Source organism: Rhinatrema bivittatum, chromosome 5, assembly GCF_901001135.1.
Source record: "Rhinatrema bivittatum chromosome 5, aRhiBiv1.1, whole genome shotgun sequence".
NCBI lineage: Eukaryota > Metazoa > Chordata > Amphibia > Gymnophiona > Rhinatrematidae > Rhinatrema > Rhinatrema bivittatum.
Genome location: NC_042619.1, coordinates 87,932,510 through 87,955,584, shown reverse-complemented (window position 1 = coordinate 87,955,584; position 23,075 = coordinate 87,932,510). Strand labels below are relative to the sequence as shown.

The 23,075-nt window shown below is 43.0% G+C and overlaps 1 protein-coding gene across 3 annotated transcripts in view; it reads left to right on the top strand.

Annotated features, from left to right (window-relative positions):
- SPATA13 (spermatogenesis associated 13) overlaps positions 1-23,075 on the top strand; it is a 237,326-nt gene that overhangs the window by 120,824 nt on the left and 93,427 nt on the right. The gene's annotated exons all lie outside the window — the stretch shown is intronic.

The window sequence follows — 23,075 nt, the reverse complement described above, 5'->3', positions numbered from 1 at the left end:
ATCCCCGTGGAGAGACTCTGCCCTGCTTCACCACTGTCATGCTGAGAGATCCTCGTAGGCCGAGACGCTGCTGTGCTGAGCGTCTCAGAAACCCCAGCAGCGGATGAGTGGCTGCCGGTGAGCCCAGGGAAGGTGATCCTCGGAAACCCAAGGGGGGCAGCCGGGTCATAGGAAGGTAGATGGGAAGAGTACAGGACAAAGGGAGAAGCTTATTTAAATTGGGAAGAATGGGTGGGATCTCCCTGTAACACGGTTGATTAGTGGGGCAGTGTCCAGATGCTTCTCATGACCTATGTCCGCCAACTGATGGATAAACAGCCTATAAGAGTTCCCCCAAAGCTATTTTACTTAGCCAGTTGACTGGAAACAGTTAATATCTATTTAAGTGAAAGCGGCTTTCTGAATTTTTGAGTGTTTTTTGTAGTACCTTTCGGGGTTTCTCCGATCCTTTACGTCCCTTAATGCTTTGTAGACTTGGTGTGGTGGCTTCAGAAGGCCAGCTGTGGGAGAATTATTTAAAAACTGTCTTGTTAAATGCACAGGTTGAAGATACATTTTTGTTTTTTCACCAGTCCCCCTTCTATGGTTTTTAATGTACCGAGATTTTGTTTACCTCATTTTAACTCAAAGCAGATCACTGGAATTTAATACTCGATGAACTGGCTTCACTAGCCTAAGAAAATAATGTTTTAACAAAATAGCTTTAAAAGCTGGATTTTATTTTTAGATTATAAAAGACTAAAAGCATCTTTTTGTCCTAGGGGACATAAGAATCTCATTTACTTTTGTATCTATGAAGTTTTTCTTTTCAGTTTGAACTGCTTGCTGTCAGACCTAAATTCAGCAGAAAATTAATTTAAAATAGTTTTATTGTGGCTGTAAAACAGCTTTCAATTCAGTGGTGGATGAAGGGATTCCTAATGTCATTAATTTGATTTGCTACGATCAGCTTCTGGCTTTTATAAGCATGCTGGTGACCACCTATCTTAGGCTTATCCCACTTCAGTGGGTGGAGAGTCTAAGAGAATATTGTGTATCCATCATGGCTGCAGTAAGAAAAGCTGCAAAAACTTCACTGAAATTACTGGACAGACAATTCTTGCTGGTCCAAAAGTAAAATCAGTTTATTACTAAATTCAAGTTAAAATTAAATTTAAAAAAAAATCCACTTTTTTCACACAAAAGTAATTGGAGATCTTTCATAGAGCAACAAAATCCCTTAAAATCTTGCAAGAGGTTGTAGCTTTCTTAAGGTAGTACAGTTATCTCCTAGCAGCAGCACACGGAGTGATTTACCGACTCTTCTTACGTATGGGATATCAGATAGGCTGTTACTAATACTTCCATTGAAGCTTTCTGGCAGAAAATTGTTCTGCCATCTTGGTGCAGGATTAGCAGAATAAGGAATGCTTAATCACGATTTACATTTTTTAATGTAACCAAAGAATATAGACCAGGACCTTCCCAGACTCTTATAGCTAGGCGCAGTAACCATGGCTGGAAGGGCCTTGATTTTCTGGGTTACTCCTTTTGAGTGGATGAAGTCAGACAATGATTGCTGCCCAGATGTTTGGGGTGTGGATCTGCAGTGGTTTTAAGATAGCTGCTGCAAGCTACATCGCATTCCAGGGGGAAGCATATGCCTGTATCCTCTATCAAGCTCTGGCCTGGATTTATCAAAATGTGATAAGTATCGCATGCAATAGCAAAAGGGGTGTGGTTTATGCTAATAGAGAGTTTATTGCAATTTGCACTAATTACCTATGTGAAGAGCTAAGTTAGCACAAATTGCAATAACGTTTTCAGACTTTGCGATACATGCCAGACCTGTTGTATTTCCTGCATACAACCACTGGGGGATGAGAGAGAGAGAGACTAGCCATAATGTGTGAGAGAGAGCGAGAGAGAGAGAGAAAGAGAAAGACTAGCCATAATGTCCTCTCCCTAGCTAGGTATTTGTATCCCTAGTAACTCGAGGTGAGGTTTAGGTATTAGTGTAGGGGGTTAGAGGCCACTTTGACATTCAATGTGAGACGTACGAACAGAACAGTGGTCTCTTGTGAAGATTTGATGACCTACGGAGAGAGGAAACTCACCCAAAGATGAGATTTGTGCAGTGTTCTCTCAACCTAGCTTGATGTTACCCAGGTAGAGTGTCCATCAAGCTAGGTTGAGAGAACCTTGCACAAATATCATCTTGGAGTGAGTTTCCTCACTCCAAAGGTCATCAAATCTTCACAAGAGAGCACTGTTCTGTTCGTACGTCTCACGTTGAATGTCAAAGTAGCCCCTAACCCCCTACACTAATACCTAAACCTCACCTCGAGTTACTAGGTGGGCCTCCCATATGGATACAAATACTTATCTAGGGAGAGGACATTATGGCTAGGCTCTCTCTCTCCCTCTCTCTCTCCCCCTCCCTCCCTCCCTCCAATGGTTAGGCTGGTGCTCCAGGAGCTTCAAACCTACTAAAACAGGCCTTGCAGGAGACATCACAAAATGCACTAACACCTTACTGCATTATCACACAGCTTAATGCTACTGAAAAAAGTGTAGTTTAAATCAGCATTAAGTCTGTGCAATAGCACTTTGCAGACTGGCAAACCCAGCCCACTCCTAACTCCTCCTCTTTTTCAGATTTGCATCACACCATACGATATGGTGCTATCACATGCGTTAACAGGGCTTTTCGCATGCGAAAACATCTTAGCACATTTTGATAAATGACCCCCCTCTGTTTGGGGCAGTTCCCATTCCCAGTGCTTTTCTTCTTAACCTTCATTACATCCTCAGACTATAGATTGGAGAGAGGGAAAAGATAAAGAAAGGGAGTCCTTGTCTGGGTTGCAGCCTCAGCTACATCTTCCCTTCTTCTCTCCCAAGCTGTCACCAAAGACTCTGAAGACTTCCAGCATGTTCTCAGCTAAGGGCCTGTAGTCCCATTCTGCACCAGTATTTGCTCTCCACAGAGGGGAGGCCATGCAGCACCAACTCACAGTTATAGAACGGGTCACATAATATTCCCTAATGCCTTCATCCAAGCTGTTAAAAACATTGTTAAAAAGAAAAACCATTAAGTTTAAAAAACAATCCAGGAGCAAACCCATATGACTGAACTTGGTATATCCTTCCAAGTTGGCATTGAAACACTGAGAGCTAGTCTTTGAATTTGTTTCTTCCGTCAGGTGTCGGAGCACAGGATTTCCGGTCAGTAGCCGGCCAGTGGCGATCTTAACATTCAGAACCGGTGAGCAACTCACCCGTGCATGTAGTGCTGTGATAAAACGTGAAGGGGGGTTCTCTACTGCCATCTCTTTCTCTAGATCCCTATGCGCTTTCAGCTTGAGTTTGAATAAACATGGAAGCCCCAGCTAAATAGTGCGAGAGAGAGAGAGAGTGAGTCAGAGATGAAGGGGTGGGGGAGTCCAAGGCACTGCATGGCCGTGGAAAGGGAAAGCTGGGGATTGAGGCGGAGGAAGAGCGCACACGCAGACATTAGGTAGATGAGAGAAGCTGCAGAGAGGAAGGAGGAGGGATAGGGCTGGGGAGAGTATAGAAGAGGGAAGTTACAAATTGAGAAGGGAAAGGAGACGGGGCATTACCCTGTGTTCTCTGGGACAAAGGAGAGCGCCAGCGAATGCCAGGTTTGCGCTGTTGAGTCTTACGTGCAAGTTAGGTGCCACTAAACAAGGTGGGTCTCTCCCTGCTTCCTTCATCAGAACTTATTGGCACCTAGCTGCATGAGAGAGAGACACACAAGGGCCTTTGTGGTGATTCCTGGCTGGTATGTAGCAGAAAATGCTGATTTCATTTCCTTCCCCTTCCTCCTGCTAATTTGCTAATTTCAAACTGAGCAAGTCTAGCCAGTGTGACTTTTTGTTTTTTTGGCTAGTGCAGTGAGACCTGAAATTTCATGCCCTGCGGTAATGCACCTAGCTAGTATGTGTGCTGGATCACATTTCTCTAGCTCATTTCTGAGTGCATCAAAGGAAACAGAGTGTGAAAGGTTGTAACTGTTCCTATAGCAGACCCAAGACACAGAGTCCATATCTCTGTTGCTATATGCAGGTTTATTACAGGAATGTCTCTCCCTTATCATGGTGTGGCACTGGTTTAAAAGAGCTGCTGTCCTTTCCCTGTGAGGCTTCTCAGGCTCTCGGTTCTCTTCACTGCATCTGCTTCTGTGAAACTAAAGCAGTTCCACCTCTCTCTTTGCTTATTGCTAGAAGCCTTTCTTTAAATTGAAATTGACTGAATGTGAATGCCAGGTAACCAGAGCAATCCTATGGTATCCCCTGGGCTGACACTAGGAGCTGCTTGGGGTGACAAGCTGCAGGACTCCACCACTCTCGCCCTTCTCTTTCTTGCACCCCTCCTCCCGTCACTTCTCTTCAGCCCGTCTCTGCTTCACTTTGCTGTCTCCCAGCACCTGCTGTCACCATGCACCTCCTCTCTGTCACAGCAACCTTGGGCCCTGCTGCTCTCTGCATGTGGTGGTAGTGACAGCAGCATCACTCCCTCGCTCCCTTCACATGGGGACTGTTCCCATAGTAGCCCTGCCACCTCCTGCATGAGCTTTCTGTTTAAAACGGAAACCCATGTGGGAGCAATATGGGTAGAACGGCAACGGGGACTATAAACACGCCTTGGCCCAGGGACTGGAGAGAGAGAGAGGCTGCGACAGTTGTGTACAGTTAGCGAGGGATCAGGGACCAAGCCAGGGATGATGTGAGATGTGACAGCACTGGAGGTCATAGGGTGATGGGCCAAAAAATGTTGATGCTGCCCAAGGCAGCAGAATTCCTTGAGACAATCTTAGGTATCCCTCTGTCATCCCCAGTCAGACAGTGATGTGTTCCCAGGAGTTCTCACCAGCTCTGTTTCACTCAGTGAGACATACTTTGTTTCCTGGGTACTTCCAAGCACCCCTCCCAGGACATCACTGAGTGGGGCCAGTTCAGACTCGCTTAACTCCCTGCCCTGTTACACAGAGTCAGAAGCCACTGAAGAGGAGATGCATGACATCTATTGCTTCCCTATCCAAAATGTTGTCTGGTGGCAAAGTTTTCAGAAAATGTTTCCACCTCTATTTACTGTACCCGTGCTTGGAAGTTTTTTTTTCATAGTGATAAAACTAACAGGCACAGTACAGGCACATTCAGGAAATTTTGTGCCAGTCTGAGGGGAAGTGCCCGTTTCACACTATTTTAGCAAATGCAGAAGTTGTTTGAATTTTCACACTTTGCATCAGTCATTCAGAAACATCTTCCTAGGCTGGGCATTTCCTGGAAGAACAGCTGGGTAGCCTTTAAATGCAACAACTTTTTCAAAGGTACTTTTCTCATGCCATCGCTAGGTCGGCCACGTTACAAACTGATTGAATTGTGCCAAGGATTTTCACGTATGCAGTTTGGGGCAATTGTATTCTCAGTTATATTTTGTAAGCTGCTTTCTTTGGCTTGTAAAGTGGCACAGCCAAAATCACACTAGCCGGGGGGAGCATCGCTTTGGTGTAGGCCCAGCTGTGTTCACTTAATGATAGAGTCTATGTGGACTCTGGCGTATTAACTTTGCTTAGCCATGGGCATGAAATACTAGGTATATAGTGTTATGTATAACATTTGGATAACCTTCACCAGACAGTTTCTCACAACCTGATTTAAAGAAGAAGGTCTTAGATATATTGGGAGCTGTGGCCATGGTGTGAAAGAGTAAAAGGCTGTACTGTAAAGATGGCCTATATCTTTCTGTGGCAGGAAAAAGAATCCTAAGTGGGAAATTCAGATCTTATGTCAGGCATTTAAACTAGAGGATGGGGATCGCAGATGGAAGCCAAAGGATTTGGACTGTTGTCCCTGACAAACACGTAAAGTGGGTGGAGAAAACAACAAAATAAATTGGCTCAGTAGTCCACACTTCATCAAAAGGTCAGAAGAGGAGACCTAGAAGAACAGCAAGCCGTGGAGGAACAGCTGAAAAGCTGTTAACATAAATGCTCATACAGGCCGATGCTATGTCGTGCGCTGAGCCTAGTGCACAGGCTAACGAGCTCTGGGACGCGTGTTTTGGATGCACTAGGCTACCACCTGATGCAATAAGGGGATTAGCACTTCCAAAACGTACATCCAAACCAGCGCATAGCTAATGGCGCTCGTCACATGTAAATGCAGGTAGATGAGGCTATTAACTATCACCCCCGATGCAAAAAATCACTGTGCACCCGATGGGCTCGTCTTAACATGGAAAGGTTAACGCTAGTCCCAGGGCTGGCGTTAAGTCTTACATGCTCTGAGCCATCTACCCCCCACCCTCCCCCAAAACCACAAAGAAGCCCAAAATACTGCTTTTCTGTGGTTCCTGCAGCTTAGTATCGTCCTGGAACCATAGGAAGCAGTATGAAAGAAAATGTTGCCGCTTCCGGTGGTCAGGTTAGGAAAACGGACGCCCATTAATTGAGTGTCTCTTTTCCTAACCAGTGGCTGTGAGCAGGTTAGGAAAACGGACACTCATTAATTGAGCGTCCGTTTTTCTAACTGGCGCACAGCTACTTCTCCTGGGCACCCGATGCCATGGACGCGCTAGAGACACACAATTTATCCCTAGCGCGTCCTTTTTAGCATGCCCAGTAGAGGTGGCTGCGCGTGCACGTTGGGAGAGCAGGCGCTCAGTCATTGCCACTTGCCAATCCAAGATGATAAATTAATAATCTTGGTCCCTGGATATCCATATAACATGTGCAGGTTAGTTCCTGGATCTCTGTTAGGATTTCTATAATTGGGAAGGAAATATCCCAAAGATCCCCACATCAAAGAATCTGTTTCCATCCAGTAACTGGGCTCAGCCTGCAGACTGGCAGGCACAAAACAGCAGTTGCTATAAATGAAGGAACAGAGAATTTTATTAAATCAATTCAATGTTAATCCACGGGATTAACATCTAGGGTTCCAGCGAATCCAGTTGCCGAAATCAATGGAACATTCTGTTTCACTTTGACGAAGAAGCAGTCTTAGATGTGAATTTCCTGTATTTTCAGCTTTAAACAGGGACTGGGAGAGTTTCTATTACATATCAAAAAAACGGGTAGCTGTCACTTCCGTTTCACGCTTTCACAGGCATATTGTATCGCCGGCCTGGTCCTGCCGCTTGCTGCATGTTTATGAAGCAATAAGGTTTTGAAAGTGAAGTCTGGCCACCACAGGGTAAGACACAGCAGAGAGAACCCAGTGTTGCACAAGCATCTGAACTTATCTTCTTAGACCACATACAACCTTTTCCAGGCACGAAAATATCTGTGGGGTGTTTTTTTTGTTGTTGTTAATACAGTATTTTGACCATAGTTTCTTTTCCTCCTTGCATTCGACATATGGTATGGCAGCTGCAGATGTTTCTGCACGCAGGCAGCACAGTATTGCTATCTCTCCAATTAAACAGCATCGACTGAAACTGTTTAAGGCTCTTAGTTTATTATAAAAGCAGGCTGGCAGAGCCATCTCTTTGCCTATCTGCTTACCAAGTATCTTAAAGGGCAACTAAGAATACAATATTTTCTGTGAGTTAAAGCAGGCTTCTGGATTAGAGGATTAGAGAGAAAAGGCTCTTTGTTGCCCATCTGAGGCTGCTTTGTGGCTTGCAGTATATCTTGTTATTTGGTTTGTTTTTTTTTTAATACACCGAGTAATTGACCAGGTATATAGAATCTGACCTCATTACACCCAAGATGTTCTGTTGTCCGCTATCAGCTCCTGAATGAATCATTCGAACTTTTGTGTTCAATTATATTTTGATGAAGATAATAAAAGGAACCTCTGAGAGAGGACACAGGAGTGCCATAAACTTGGCAACTTGAGGTTCCAGCTAGAATCCAGCTAGCACCACTGCTTTCACTGACGTTCCTTTCCATAAATCATCATTTGGCACCTGGCAGGTTGAAGGCTGGCTGACTGTTTTCTTCTATCTGGGTGGAAGGCTATTAGCTGAACGTCTGAAGCTGATAGACCTATTAATAGCCACTAAATGATTCTCTGTGGATTCTTGCTATATAGAATTTGGTCAGCAATTAATGCTGATACCCGAGTGAGGGTTTGTATATAAATATCATTAAGAACAAATCTTGAACACTGATAACTATTAAGCATGTCCACTAATAATATAGCTTAATGAAACAAGAAAAGAGAAGACGTGAGGAAGGAAAGAGAAAAAATGGGGGATGGAGGGAAGGCATTAAATGGAAACATCTAACTCGGCCATATTCATCCAGTAAAGTAAAATTGCAAGGTCAGGGGTAGGTGTCTCTTCCCTGAAGTGGTGTGCCAAGATTTAAATCTGGAATAAGCAACTCTGGTCCTCAAGTGCTCAAGCCGATCAGAAGGAGACTGGCATGCATGAGAAATTATTCCACCACACCATGCAGCGAGAGAAATGAATGGTTAAAGTAAACATTAGCATTCTATTTTATCCCCCATAAGAATATTGTTTGGTAACCAAAATGGTGTAGTCCAGAACTGATTTCTTTGGCAGGGTTAACATTCTTAGCAATCTCTCTCTCTCTGTAGTCTCAACCTCCTTTACCACCTCCTCCCTGGTAACAGTGGGTGCAGAGCAGAACAAGGACATTTTCCCTTACCATTCATCGTAGAAAAATAATATTCAAATTCTGGGGCACCTCAGTAACAGCAACACAAATTCCCTCCACCTCCAGGAACATTGGGTAATAATTCAAAAGTGTATGTGGAACTAGAGCAAACCTGCCATGCCACAGCACACTAACTGCCAGACACAAACAGTAACAGCTCTGCCTAGGAAAAGGCAACACTATAAATATTAAACCAGGCCCTAAAACACCAACACACCTCCTATTATGAAAACAGAACAAATCAGGTTGCTATAGATCCCAGACTCTGTATGCAGTGCAACAAATGTAAAAACAGAAATATCACCATTCCTCCTAAAACATCAAATAACCAAATCAAGACATATAAAACATAAATTATAATAGAAAAAAACATATTAATAAAAAGAATCAATATTTCAAAACAGTTGACCAATAGAATAACATCCAATAATTTAAAACTCATATACAGTCACCCCAAGATTGTCATGGATTAGTGTGTGTGTATATGTATATGTGTGTATGTCAGAGGGAAAGGGTGTGCACAAACTTTATCTTCTCTCTGTCATATACACGCACACATGCTCTCACACAGACTTCCTCCCTCTCTCTCACACACATACACACACACACACACACACACACATGCTGTTACACATACTTCCTTTCTCTCTCTCTGTCCCCCACTCAAATTCCCTCTCACTCTCTCACAGACACATAAGTGCTCTCACACAGACTCTTTCTTTCACACACACATGCTTTCACACAAACTCCCTCTCTCTCTCTCTCTCTCTCTCACATACTTGCTCTCACACAGACTCCCTTTCTCTCTCTCTCACAAACATACACACACACATGCTCTTACACGGAACCTCTCTCCTTTTCTGACACACTCATGTTTTCACATAGACTCCCTCCCTCCATTTCTCTTGCACACACACACTTTCAGACACTCCCTTTCCCTCTCTCTTGCATACACATGCACACATACTTTCACACAAGACTGCATCTCTCCCTTGTTCTCTCTCTCATGCACACATTCACATATGCTTTCACACAGGGTCTTCTCGTGCTCTCTCTCTCTCTCTCACACATATTCACATTCAGGGTCTCTTACAGGAGCACTCTGTCTCTCTCTCATGCACTCACATTCATGCTCTCACTCTGGGCTTCTCCTCACTTCTGGGCCTCTTTTTCAGCTACTGCTGGCCCTGCACAGCCTTTTCTTTGGCTGCCACAGATTGGATCTGCAGCCTCCCTGTTGGGTTTTCTTCGGCTACAGCACAACTGAAAAATCATCTTGCATGTTGCTGATAGTATGCATTCTATACATTACTGACCCTTGTGCTACATATTAGGAAAGACCTCCCTCATCTGCCCCTAGTATAAATTAACCTAGAGGTCCATATTCAGTCACTGTCTGTATAGCAAAGTTAGCTGGAAAAACCTATCGCGCTAACTTTGGAGGTATATTTAATAGTGCATCTGCACTATTGAATATAGCTGGCTATCTTAAGGTTATCCGGATAACTTTATCCAGCTAACTTCAGGACTGCTGTTTGGTGCAACAAGACTCTGAATATCAGAGTTAGCTGATAACTTATCCGGTTGACATAACTCCACCCTGAAATGTACCCAGAACTCCTAAGTTATTTGGCTAAATTTTATATGGATAATAAGATATCCAACTAAAATGTAGCTGGATAAGTGTCCAAATATTTATTTAGCGGGATAACCTCTGCGTTTTTCAGCTAAATACCTCTGAATATGGACCTTCTAATTCGTTTTTTTGTAGCAGAGAGCTCTTTAACATCAATCAGTGGTTACCACGTTGTCCGTGGTCAGACTGATGATAAAATCTCACTGCGGGCCCTTAAACTTTCCAAATTATTCAGGCGATGAGATGATTACATATAATAGCTTTACAAGGAACCTGTAGCCCAATAACATGCAGCTAGGGTCTTATGAGTATTCACCGAATCCTTGACTGCCAGCCACATGCGGTGAGAGGAGGAGGAGGAATTGTCAGAAGAAGGAAAAGTGAAGAGGAGGGGGAAGGAAAGAAAGGTTAGATGTGGGGGCAGGTGCACCCCCTGTCCTCCGTGCAGCTTTCTCTCTGCCCCCTGTTGCCAGCAGCAATGCATATAGGCACAGCGTGTGCTGCTGGAGTGGAAGGTGGGGCTTCTGAATTTGCTGTTAGCACCAAGAACTGGCTCTTAAAAGCACAGCATCGGTGGTGTTGGAAGGGAGAAAGAAAGGTCAGAGAAATAGGGTGGAGAGCAGTGGCATAGCCAGAAATGGATTTTTGTTGTTTTTTGGGGGGGGGGGGGGGGCTCAAGGTTAACATGGGCTGGCAATTGACGTACAGGCCTAGGCCCTACTAGTTGTACTCTTATCGATAAATAATGCCTTAGAATGCACCTGACAATGGATTTCTAAGTACTTTTCTCATGAGTGATGCTTCAAAATATTTTAATTCTATTTAAGCACTTACCAGCTTTAAAAATACCTTAGTAATCTGTATTAATTTATTTCATATTTATTGCAGTTTTTAAATACACATCATATAAAAAGTAAACAAAGAGCACTTAACAGAAACATCGATCCAATCATGTAATAAAACAAATATCAATGTATTCTTTTATGAATCCTCTTTCCAAAAATGCAGAGAATGTCATAGCTACAATAAAACAGCAATAATCACAATACTCATCATAAGATTTGCAACAGGTGCAGAACAGAACTAAGACATGCAAAAACAAATATATTCAGTGACAACAAAATAAACTCCCTCCAATGCCAAACATTTTGTGAAGAAAGACAAATCCCGACCAAAAAAACAAAACACCAAGAACCTGGCCATACTTATGCTATAACAGCAGTAACTCTCAGGACTCAAACTGCAGCAACCTTATCTACAAAAAGGCAGGAAAGGCAAGCATTACACTAAGCCCAAGAACACTTTACAGGCCGATACAGAAAAACGCGCGGGAGAGCCGGCGAGCACCCACCCTCCTAGCACACACACAGGCCACTCTCCTGGGCATGCGATTCAGGAGGGTGGCCTATGCGAATTAGGGCCCTCAGTAAAAAGAGGCACTAGGGACACTAGCACGTCCCTAGCACCTCCTTTTTGATAGGAGCGGCGGCTGTCAGCGGGTTTGACAGCCGACGCTCAATTTTGCCGGCGTCGGTTCTCAAACCCGCTGACAGCCACGGGCTCGGAAAATGGAAGCCAGCTAAATTAAGCGTCTGTCTTCTGACCCGCGGGCCGATTTTAAATTTATTTTTTTTTTTGTAATTTTTTTTTTATTTTTTATTTTTGGGGCCTCCGACTTAATATCGCTATGATATTAAGTCGGAGGGTGTACAGAAAAGCATTTTTTTCTGCTTTTCTGTACACTTCCCCGGCGCCGGCAGAAATTAACGCCAGCCTTTGGACAGGCGTTAATTTTTGAAAGTAAAATGTGCGGCGTTCGACTCGCAATTACCCCTTACTGTATAAGGGGTAAAGCTAGCGTGTCGAAAACGCGTGGCCAAACCCGGGCTAACAGTGCGCTCCACTGTATCAGCCCGATAGTGGGCAAACAGAACAAGCCGAACTGCTACAGATCCCTACAGAGAAACTACATGCTAGCCAGAATACTGTACCTCTGTTACACATGTACAATACAGACAGCCCCTTACCCATTACAAAATACGGGACTACAAATTAGAAACAAACATGCGGACAAAACTGAAATGAAAAGCCTGAGAAACCAGACTCTGTGATCATTGGAATACTGAAGAAACAGCAAAATGCAAATATATATAAGAAATGCATTCCCAAAGATGGCATATTTCAATCTCTGAAAGTCAAAATAATTTGTTTTTACCTTTGTTGTCTGATCAAATTTTCTAATCAGTTGGACTCAGTCTCTTTGTTCCCCTTGTCTCTTTTTTCCTAATTCCTTTTTCAGGATCTCTTTTATTCTTTGTTTCTTCTCTCTCCTCGTCTTCTTTCCTTCATACACACACACAGAAGCTGTCTCTCACATGAGCTCTCTCACATATATATGCTTTCTCTCACATAGGTTCCCACTCTTTCATGCTCTACTCTCTCTTTCAAACATACAAGCACTTGCTTTCTCTTTCACAAAGACCCCTACACCCACATGCTGTCTCTCCTCACATACACACACACACACACACACATATCTTCTCCACTCTCACATATTGTCTCTCATACACACACACACACACACGCACAGGCAGGCTCCCATTCTCACCTTCCCCTCCAGGCAGCCTCCCATTTATATCCCCAACCCACACCATGGCAGGCTCCCATTCAAATCAACACCCCCCCCCCCCAAGCCAGGGACCCATTCATTCACACTCACACACCCCAGGCAGGTTTCCATTCATATAAACACACACCTAGGCAGTCTCCCCATCGGGAGCAGAAGGGGAAGCCCGTTCTCCTGCTCCTCCTTGTGTGCCGGCCACTGCGCTATACAAAACTCTTGTGGCTAGCATTTCCTCTATGCTGATCTTGTGCATTGTGAGATTACAGTAGAGCATGCACTAGCGGCAAGAATTTTGAATTCCATAGAGCCGGCACACATGGTAGAGTAGGCAAACAGGCTCTCTCCCAACAGTATTCTCTTCTCAACTGCTGATGGGATGGGGTCCACCAGCAGCCTCCTGGTCCTTTTTTTCATTCCGGACGCTGGTAGAGTGGAAGTCACTGGCAATCTCGCGGGCTGCCTCCTCTCTTCGGTCGGCAGTGGAAAAAGGGTCCACTGGAGTTCTCCTAGGCCGCCTCCCCTCTTCGGCTACTGCTGCTCCGCTACTGTGTATGTCTGGCAGCACCGGGCCTGTTCATGGGGGCCCTGCAATAGGGCCTCTCTTCTCGGGCCTCCAGGCAGTGCTAAGTGGGTGGGCCTGAGCTCAAAGTGGGTGGGCCATGGTTCACTTAGGCTCACCCATGGCTATGCCACTGGTAGAGAGTAGAATAGGAGGAGAGCAGAAGAGAGGATAAAGGGAATAAGAGAGAATAGCAGAAGAAAGGACAGGGGAGGTAAGAGAAGGAAGAAGGATAAATGAAGGGATGGGGACAGAAGAGAACAGGAGAGCAGAGGGAAGAAGAAGATGGGATGAAGAACAGGAAAGAAGAGAGCAGGTTAGTGTAGAGTGCAGTTAGTGTAGCTGGGTTCAAAAAAGGTTTGGATATTAATTTCTTGGCGGAGAAGCCCATTAACTGCTATGAATCAAGTTGACTTAGGGAATAGCCACTGCTATTACTAGCATCAGTAGTATGGGATCTTCTTGGTGTTTGGGTACTTGCCAGGTTCTTGTGGTCTGGTTTGGCCTTTGTCGGAAACAGGATGCTGGGCTTGATGGACCCTTGGTCTGACCCAGCATGGCAATTTCTTAGGTTCAGGAAAAGGGAATGGAGGAAAAAGAAGAGAGCAGAAGAATGAAAAGGAAAGGAGCAGGAGAGGAAAATGGAACAGGGAAGGGAGAGCAGCAGAGGAGGTAAAGGGGAGAAGAACAAGAGAGAGGCAAGGAGAGAGTAGAACAGGCAGAGAAGAGAGGAATGGCAGTCAAGTGAATGGTGGAGAGGTTTGCCTGGTTGCTATTTGTATCACAACTACAGCCTGACCTGATTGAATAGCGGCAGCAGCATCAAGGGCCTCTGGGTTCCAGAGCACTGCAAACATAGCAGCTCCTAGTATCCTACCCCTGCAGACCTGGAAAATGACAGTGGACATGGAGACAGGAAGCCTAGTCAGCACAGCGGCAGAAGGGGACCTATGCTGACCATGCTGGAGTCTGGAGATGTAGCTGTGGGGGAAAGGGGGGGGGGTGGAGATGAGAGGGGAGGGTGGAATTAAGAAGCTGCAGGGGAGGGTGCAGAGTGAACTGAGCCGCTGGAGTCGTTTTTGGATGATTTAAAGTGGAGATGACATATGTGATCTATTTATTGGATTAAAGTATTGTCATGGGCTTGTTTTATTTATGAAGTCTGGCTGTGTAGTTAGGTAGTGGTTGGAGGATTTTATTTAATTTTTTTGTGTGGTTTCTTTAAATGTTGTTTGGTTTAGTGATTCATCTTTGTATTAACTTGAAAACTGGGTTGAATCAGAGAGATGGGGAGGGGTTAAACTGATTACTGCTGAACACTGCTTACAGATTTTATATTAGGCAGGGCAGAATACCAAATCGAAAAAAAGAAATAGTTTCAGGGGAGGGAGACGCCTCTCTCACCTCTGCTTCTTTGCCCACATCCTTCTCTCCTCTCGCTCTCTTCTCCTCTACTTTTTGACCTATCCTTCCTTCTCTCTTTCTGCTCCATCCCCCCAGCCTTGTTTTCTCTCCCCACTTCTGCTCCTTTGCCATCTTTCCTCTCCCTCACCTCTGTTGCTTCCTCCAGCTTCTCTTTCTCCCTCTTCTCCTTGTGCCTGCTGGCACTTCAGTTTCACTGCTGGAGCCGAATGTCTCTCCTCTCCCACCCTATCTTACCTTAGCTCCCTTTTCCATCTTTCTTTCCTCTCCCCCTCCCTTCTACTCATACTGGCTGGCACTCCTGGAGTTCAGCCTCACTCCTCATCTCTGTACCTTCCCCTTCTTTCCCTCCCGTTTTGTCTTCTGCGCGCTTCCTGGATCCCCTTTTTTTGTGAGTCTGGTGGAATTCCCGCTGCTGTACCCTGCCGTACACTGGGAGTCCCACGGTACCACTAAAGTCTCTCGGAGCAGTCCGGCGTTGACAGTGCGAGGTGAGATGAGACGCTGTCCTGTGCTTGCCATTGCTCAGGAGCTTGATAGAGCCAGATTTAAAGTTAGCAGTGCTGGCAAGAACATTCCTTACTTAATCCAGACACGGATTTAGGCATCGGCACAGATTCTCGGGGCACCCAATACCTGGGATGCCTCCTGCTGTTTTCTGATTTTTCCAGGAGTTAAACCACCCACCCTCAGTCTGGGCGTCATAATCTTAAATCCAGCCCTGCAGACAGTGCAGTGAACTAAACAAAATCATCAGGATTCGTTCTCACCGTTCTGGCTTTTGTTTTATTCTTAGGGAGGTTTGGAAAAATTCTGAAAGTCACTCTCCTCAGGGGATGACCTTTTATCAGAATCCCAAGCAGGCATCAAATTGATGAACATGAAGCATAAATACTGAAAGAACAGCTGAAGAATGGACTTGGGGAAACTGTCTCAAGACTTCTTCGGTACAAGAAAAGACGCAGCGATTCTCGGCCACTTCCTCAAAATATTTGGAGAACTAAGACCTAGGTTATTGCCTATTTATAAATCTGTAGGCAGATTGTGTCCTTTGGCTACTCCGTGGGTCCCCGGGCTCTCCCCCAGATGGTATCACATGCTCCATCCAGGCAGTTTTAAAATGTAGTGTGTGTATTTTCTATAGTCATTAAGGAAGCACCTTGCACCTTTTAAAGAGGTAAACTGAAGACAAATACACCAAATAATATTCTCTTAACTCTCATGGGGGTTAAACCTAACCATCATTTCCCTCTTGGTATTCTGGCACTCGCTCTCATAGTGCTTTTTACTGTGTCAGACCGTGTTTGGAAGGTCTTTTACTGCAACTTCCAGTAACTTTATCTCTTGGCTCTGAATTTCCTACTCTGAACTGAGCTATTTTTCTAGCAGTCTAATGGTCAGAACATCTTGAGTTCAGGTAGTGTGGAGTCCTGCCCCACGTGCTTCTCAGATCTCCACACCCGGGACCCTTCCAGACTATTTGTTTCCCAAGCACCTTGTCCATTTGGTCACTTGATCCTCTGCAGGACGGTATTAAATGATTAATTTCTGCTTTCTGGTGTGACTTCCCCCCCCTTATTACTCCTTGTAATAAAGGCCCCTGCAACCTTTGACTGGTATAACTGCTTGTCACAATACTTTAATTGCCTACTTTACTGCTTCTCTCTCTCTTCCACCCTTTCCTCTCCCTATCTTCTGCTCCCCTAAATGTGTCTATGTCTCTTTCTCCTCAAAACAAGCTTTAGTAATTTCATTAGTTTCTTTTTGCATAGAATTCTCAAAGTTATTATTATTTATAACTATGTGACCAGTATACAACTATTCTGGTGAATATACTTCATATTTAAATGGATAAAATTAATTAAAATGTAACTCTTAACTAGTTATTTTGCTTTTTGAACTTTTACAGTGTTGCTGTTGTCACAAGTTTGTTATTTGGGAAAAAAAAAAAACAACCGGCTACATCTAGTAGATCAAGAGTAGGCAGCTCAGTTCTCGCACATGTAGGGAGCAAAATAGTGCAAGAGCTCAGTCAACACCATTTGTTAGGTTGGCAAGAGTGAGATGGGAAGGAGGTTTGCTCAGTCCTTTGTGCCTCATTGGAAGGAGTAGGAAGTGGGTGCTAGGGGCCTGCCAAAGGAATAGGCAGCCTTGGGGTGAGTTTTGGACAATGAAGCACCTTCATCCTTAGGATTGAGGGTGGGGACTCATGGGGAATTGTTATCTTGAAGCTGCCGAAACTGCAATAGCATTTCTGTGGGTATGGGGGCGATCTGTGACAGTAAGTATCATCTTGGGTCTACCGAGCCCTCCTCATTCTTATGTATGGGTAGGTCCTGGGAGCGGACTGGGGATGTGTCATCTTGGGGCCACTGGGCCTTTATCATTGTACAAGTTGGAGAGGGTCTGATGTTGGGGCTGCCAATCCTCTGTCATCATGCATGTTGGGAAAGGGGGGATTGAAGTCACCAAGCCCCATCATTTTAAACTGTTTGGATTCACATTTAAGTGATTCATGTGTGTGCTGTAGGGCCAGTTCTTTTTGGGGCATAGGCTAAATTTGAATGCATCATTTGTTAAGTGATGTTTTAGCATGCATGTTAAATTTGTAACCAGCATTTTTTCTCTGAGTTTTCTAATTGAAGGAATCAAGAATCACAGGCCCTTTTTGACGCTAGTGACTTCAGTTCACATGACTGGAATTCCAAGGGGTCAGTCTTAGAAGACAAAGCACAAGCATTGTTTAGAATGATGGCTGAAAGGCAAAGTTCTCAGGGTAAATGGAATCAGGTCTCTAACGAAATTTTCATGGGTAGTTTTGATTGCTCTTTTCATTTGAAAAGAGTGGTGAAATAGTCATATGTGAACATCCGAAAGGTAGATTTAATGGTTTTGTAAGCCCTGTTTCATGTTTGGACAAATCATCTGTTGGTCTAGTAACCTGCAATGAATCCAGCTTTCCCAAGGACTAATTAAGTTACTAGAATTCTGTACTAACGATATAAGGAGTGAAGTAATCAATATTTTGGTACTTGAGCTTCTATCCTTGGACAGCAAGGCACAGTAGAGCTGACTACATGGGAATACAGCAAGCTGTTGAGTGTCTGTCCCCTAAGAATGGCTGAACTTGGAACCAGAAGTCTTTTTAATTGAGATATTTCTAGACTTGCAGTGTTGCCAGTAGCGAATCTAATGCATTCTCCGTGAATCACCCTTTTTCCCTTCTGCTTTTTCTTTTATGCTTACATTTGAGAAGTCAAAATTGACAACTCACGCAAATGTAGCAATGTGCTAAGTTTGATCAGGAAGTGTTCAATAGAATTCTAACACAGAGAAAACTATTTTATTTGTCCAGAGAGACTTCACCTTGGAGGAGTATAAGAGAGGCAGTTTGTTCTAAAAGCTTCTTTACTCGCCACCACAATGAATAATCCCATGTTATGCTGTAATAGTACCAAACCAAACACATGTAAGAAAACTATTTAAAGGACAGAAACATGCCTGAAAATGGATTTAATCCAGATACAGTCCATCTTCCTTTTAAAAAATCACCATCATTTACCCATTTGTCACACACACAATTTGACTGCTGTTGAGGAAATAACAGAAAAGTGTGTGCAATTGAAGGCAACATTTTAATGATAACAGATTAGTAATTCTCCTCCTTTACAGGTTAAACACCTTACTGCCATTCTTCAAACTGTTTTCCTGAATTGCTGGGAGCATTCATGCCAGGAACAGCGTCAAAAATTATACATCATGATGGAGGCCCTTATTGCCACCTGCAGTGTTTGTAAATATCCTCCATGAAAAAGGAACCTATTTAAACAAAGGGAGGATAACTTTCAAATGAATGCGCACAGTGGCCTATATGAGTGTGTATGGCTATAAGCAGATATATGCAAGTATTTTATAAAGTGCGCGTATGATATACTCCTGTTTTGTAAAATATGCGTATCCCTACCCCGCAACATACGAGCATATGTATGCTTACACATGAATAAATGCAGTGCGCTGAAAACACATATATCAATGCATTGAAGGTGCGTACTTTTTCCTCCATATTTTAAAAATATACATGCATATATTGTACGAGCGGAAGTAAAGTAGGACATACTCATGTAAGTCCTGATTTACACATGCGAGTCGGCCAACTTTAAAACGTGCACATAAATGAAATTAACCAGTTTACCAGTTAGTCCACCAGTTCACCCAGGTCATTCAGACCTTCCAGGTTCTTCAGCCTGAACTCCCCCATTTCACCCAGACCTCCCACCCACCTTCAGTACTACACAGAAAACACGTTTGATATCACTTACACCAGATAGCACTGTAAAAATGTGAGTAATTTGGCAAATGCACACATATGTCTCTTCTAATACAAACTTACATGCTATTTAAGAGTTGACCCTAGTCCGGTTCGCCCCTAGACTGACTCTTTTTTTTTTTCTTTACACGTGTATATGCGTGCACAAGAGCGAAAATATGCGCATATTTTTTACTTTCATAAAATATGGAATACACAAGAAGGGCTATTTATGCGCATATATGCTAATTTTTACCTCTTGTAGAGTTTTGAAAATTCAGCTCAAATTATTCACTTATTAGGAGATGATTTATGAGTAACTTGCTAACATGGCTGCCCTTGGATATTTAATTATTTATTTAGAACATTTATATTCCAACCCACATCTACTATTCATGGTGGATCACATCACAAAAACGTCCATAATACAAAACAACACATAACATAATTATGTCGTCATTCTTCAGATTCTTTCAGCAGTTCCCCTGTATTATGTTTAACAAAGAAACTCACAGATTACTTCATGCTGTGGAGATGCCCTTTGTTCATTTTGGTTATGATGTTACAAAGGATATTACATACGTTCAATTACTAGTCAAGTCCTATTCATTTCCTTTTCTACCTGATAGTTTCCTCCTTTTGCATTTCTAGCTCAGTCAGAGCCAGGGCTGGTATTGGGCAGCATGAGCCAATTGCTCGCACCTCCCCAAAGAAGTTTTCCCTTATTGCATATCTCTTCCTCCATTCCCCTGTCCACCCCCCAACCCAACATAGCCATGCACCAGGACCGTAAAATCATAGGCTCTGAATCCAGCCACTAGTTGTCACTCTTAAGCGATGACCAGCATGCCTCTGCTGACCCAGGAAGGACTGACTCGGGGAGTGAGCTGGTGACCTTCAGCATGGCAGTGCATAACACCTGCCACCTGAGCCACCCATCCACCCCAAGTCCTAACCATGTTAATTACCGTTCTCTAGAGATATGCAAACAATTTAGGGTCAAACTTGAACCGGGTGAATTTCAGCCTAGTTTCCAGTTCATCTAAATTTTTTAAGTTTTCCCAGTGAATTCAGACAAAATGAATGTTTTATTTCCTTTATTTAAACACATTTTAAACCACTTCCACAGCAAAGCTATTCAAAGTAGTAAACAACAGAATAATAAAATACAACCAAATACAGGCATAGTTAAATAATAAAACCAATATATGTAAAATAAAAGTGGAAGAACTCTTAATACTGGACCATGTACCCCGTGGACATGGCATACACATCAAATTTCATGAAGCATTTTATTCACCGGGGCTCCAACCTGAACCATCCAATAGCCAAATATACTCATCATACCAGCCTGAGCATTTTTACTGACCTTTGATGCAAAATTCCAGAAATTCAAGTTCTGTCTGCAGTGCATTTCCTCAAATTGATGAAGTCACTTGAAACATGATGCAAGTTTGCTGGTTTGCAGAAATTCTCCTTAGAGAACTTTAGAAAACGAGTTTGGTAAAATAATTCTGCAAACGCACCTAATTTCTTGTGAACTATTTTTGTAAAGTTTGCTCATCTCTACCATTCTATATGAATACTTTATGATATATTATTTGTAGTGCACAAAGACTAAATGTTTTCTTTTAAATTACTGTATGGACTGCTTGTAGATGAAAGGACTTAGGATTGTTTAATAGTGCACCATACAAACTGTCTTTAAATCTTGCAAGCAGGCCTCTCACCTCTTCTTTGGGTACCTGAGCCCTTTTCCTTGCCATTTGGTTTACATGGTCAGTAATATTTCAGACTTTGCTAGGCAGGTCCCATATTGAGTAAGCCAGTGAGCAGAAGAGTTATCCGGGTAAAATAACCCTGAAAACGTTTAACCAGATATTCAGTGGAATGTATGCAGGTAAGTGTTCCACCAGATATTCCTAAATAAGGTTATTCAGATAAAGTTATTTGGATAACTTTAGGACAGGTGTTTTTCTGCCCAGAGTTACCTGACTTACCTGCGCTGACTACCAACTCTGCCTGGACAAATTGTAAAAGCACCCCGGAATTGCATCTAGTGTCACAGGGTTAATTTGGTACGGGTAATGAGTTGCCTGGACAAAATTTATTTGGGAAGAAGAAAATATTCAGACCTTGGGGAGGGGGGTGTTCTGGGTAACTCCAAAAGCTAGCTGGACAAATCCTTTGAAAATTGATTTCAGTGTTTCTGCAGAAAGTTGGACTCTCAGGAGGTTGTGATAGCTTTCATTGTGCCAGCATATAAAATACAACACATGAGCTTTAGAGATTATATAGGCCCGTTCTTCAGATCCCCTCTATTACATCCTAAGCAAATGAACAAATCATATCCACTCAATATGAAGCAATTTATGAGATTTTTTTTTGCTATGTAAACCATTTTGATCAATTATGTAATTGCTAAAACGGTATAGAAATAATTTAAATAAATAAATACACCCAAGGACTCTGAGTGATTGCATCTGAAGAAGGGACCTATTTGATTGCAGAAGCTCTTGCGCTGTATCTTTTATATGGGTTTTTTAAAGGGTATTGCAACTAACATTCCATACTCCAGTATGCCTCATTCCCTTTCTGTCCCTAATAACCTTGCCTGAAGGGATGTGCCCCGCTGTACAGAATCTGGCTAATTAAACAGCATGACTGTACTGGGGCAAGTCTGTTCTGTGGGGCCTGTGATCCTTGCTGAATCTCCCACGCCTGATCTGCTTGAAGAGCCGGAGTTAATTCAAGGTCAAAATTCAGGTCTTGCGCTGCAGACAACACAGTGCTTCCATAGAAACGTCGAGCCCAGGGTGAGCAGAATTTTTCAACCTAAAAACCCTATTGAAGATTGGTTTGTTGATGAAAAAGGCCCATCTTTTCTCCAAGAATGAAAAAGAAAACAGTACCAACAACCAGAAAAGCAAAAATGATAGCAAGACAGTTGTTTTTCTTGGGAGCAGTAGTATCTCTCTGTTCCAGGAAGATTTACTCCTGTGCACATTTTTTGGCACTCTTGCCAGTGGGTTTTGGAGATCTGGGTGCTGCTATAGGTGTTCTTTGAGTAAAGAGATTCAAAGTTGTAGAGCCAGGAAAACTTCACCTCACAAGGCTGTTTTGCATTTCTGGGTTTTTCACTGTTTTTACTTTTTGGACAATGTGCAAAATTTCACCGCAAAGCTGGAGCCCTTAATATGACATTATTTTAAAGAAAGTTGTGGTACATTTTTTATACCAGAAAATATTTAATTATAAGGGGTTAAATGCTTAGGACATTTTCAAGTACCACTTTCACTGTTCATGCAGTTCCCAGAACATGTTCAGGTCACTTAACTAGGTTCATATTAAGAATGGCAAAGCATGCAGCAGATTTGCTGCTCACATGACATGAGCATGTAATGCTTAAAAGTGGATTAGAACATAAGAATTGCCATACTGGATCAGAATGAGGGTCCAAAAAGCCCAGTATCCTGTTTCCAACAGTGGCCAATCCAGGTCATAAGTAACTAACAAGATCCCAAACAGTAGATAGATCCCATGATGCCAATGCCCAAGGACAAATAGTGGCTTCCCCAAGTCTACCTAGTTAATAACAGTTTATGGACTTTTATTTATTTATTTATTTATTTAGCATTTTTCTATACCGACTTTCTAATAACAGAATTATTGATCAATTCGGTTTACATTCTCAACAATAACAATGACAAGTAAATGTCTTACAATGAACAGGTCGAATTAACTTGGGTTAAGATATATGGGGTTAATAACATAATTAAAAGGTACGGTGCCTAAGGAACTTGTCCAAACCTTTTTTAAACCCAACCACATCAACTACCTTTACCACATCTTCCATTAATGCATTCCAGAGCTTAATTGTGCATTGAGTGAAAA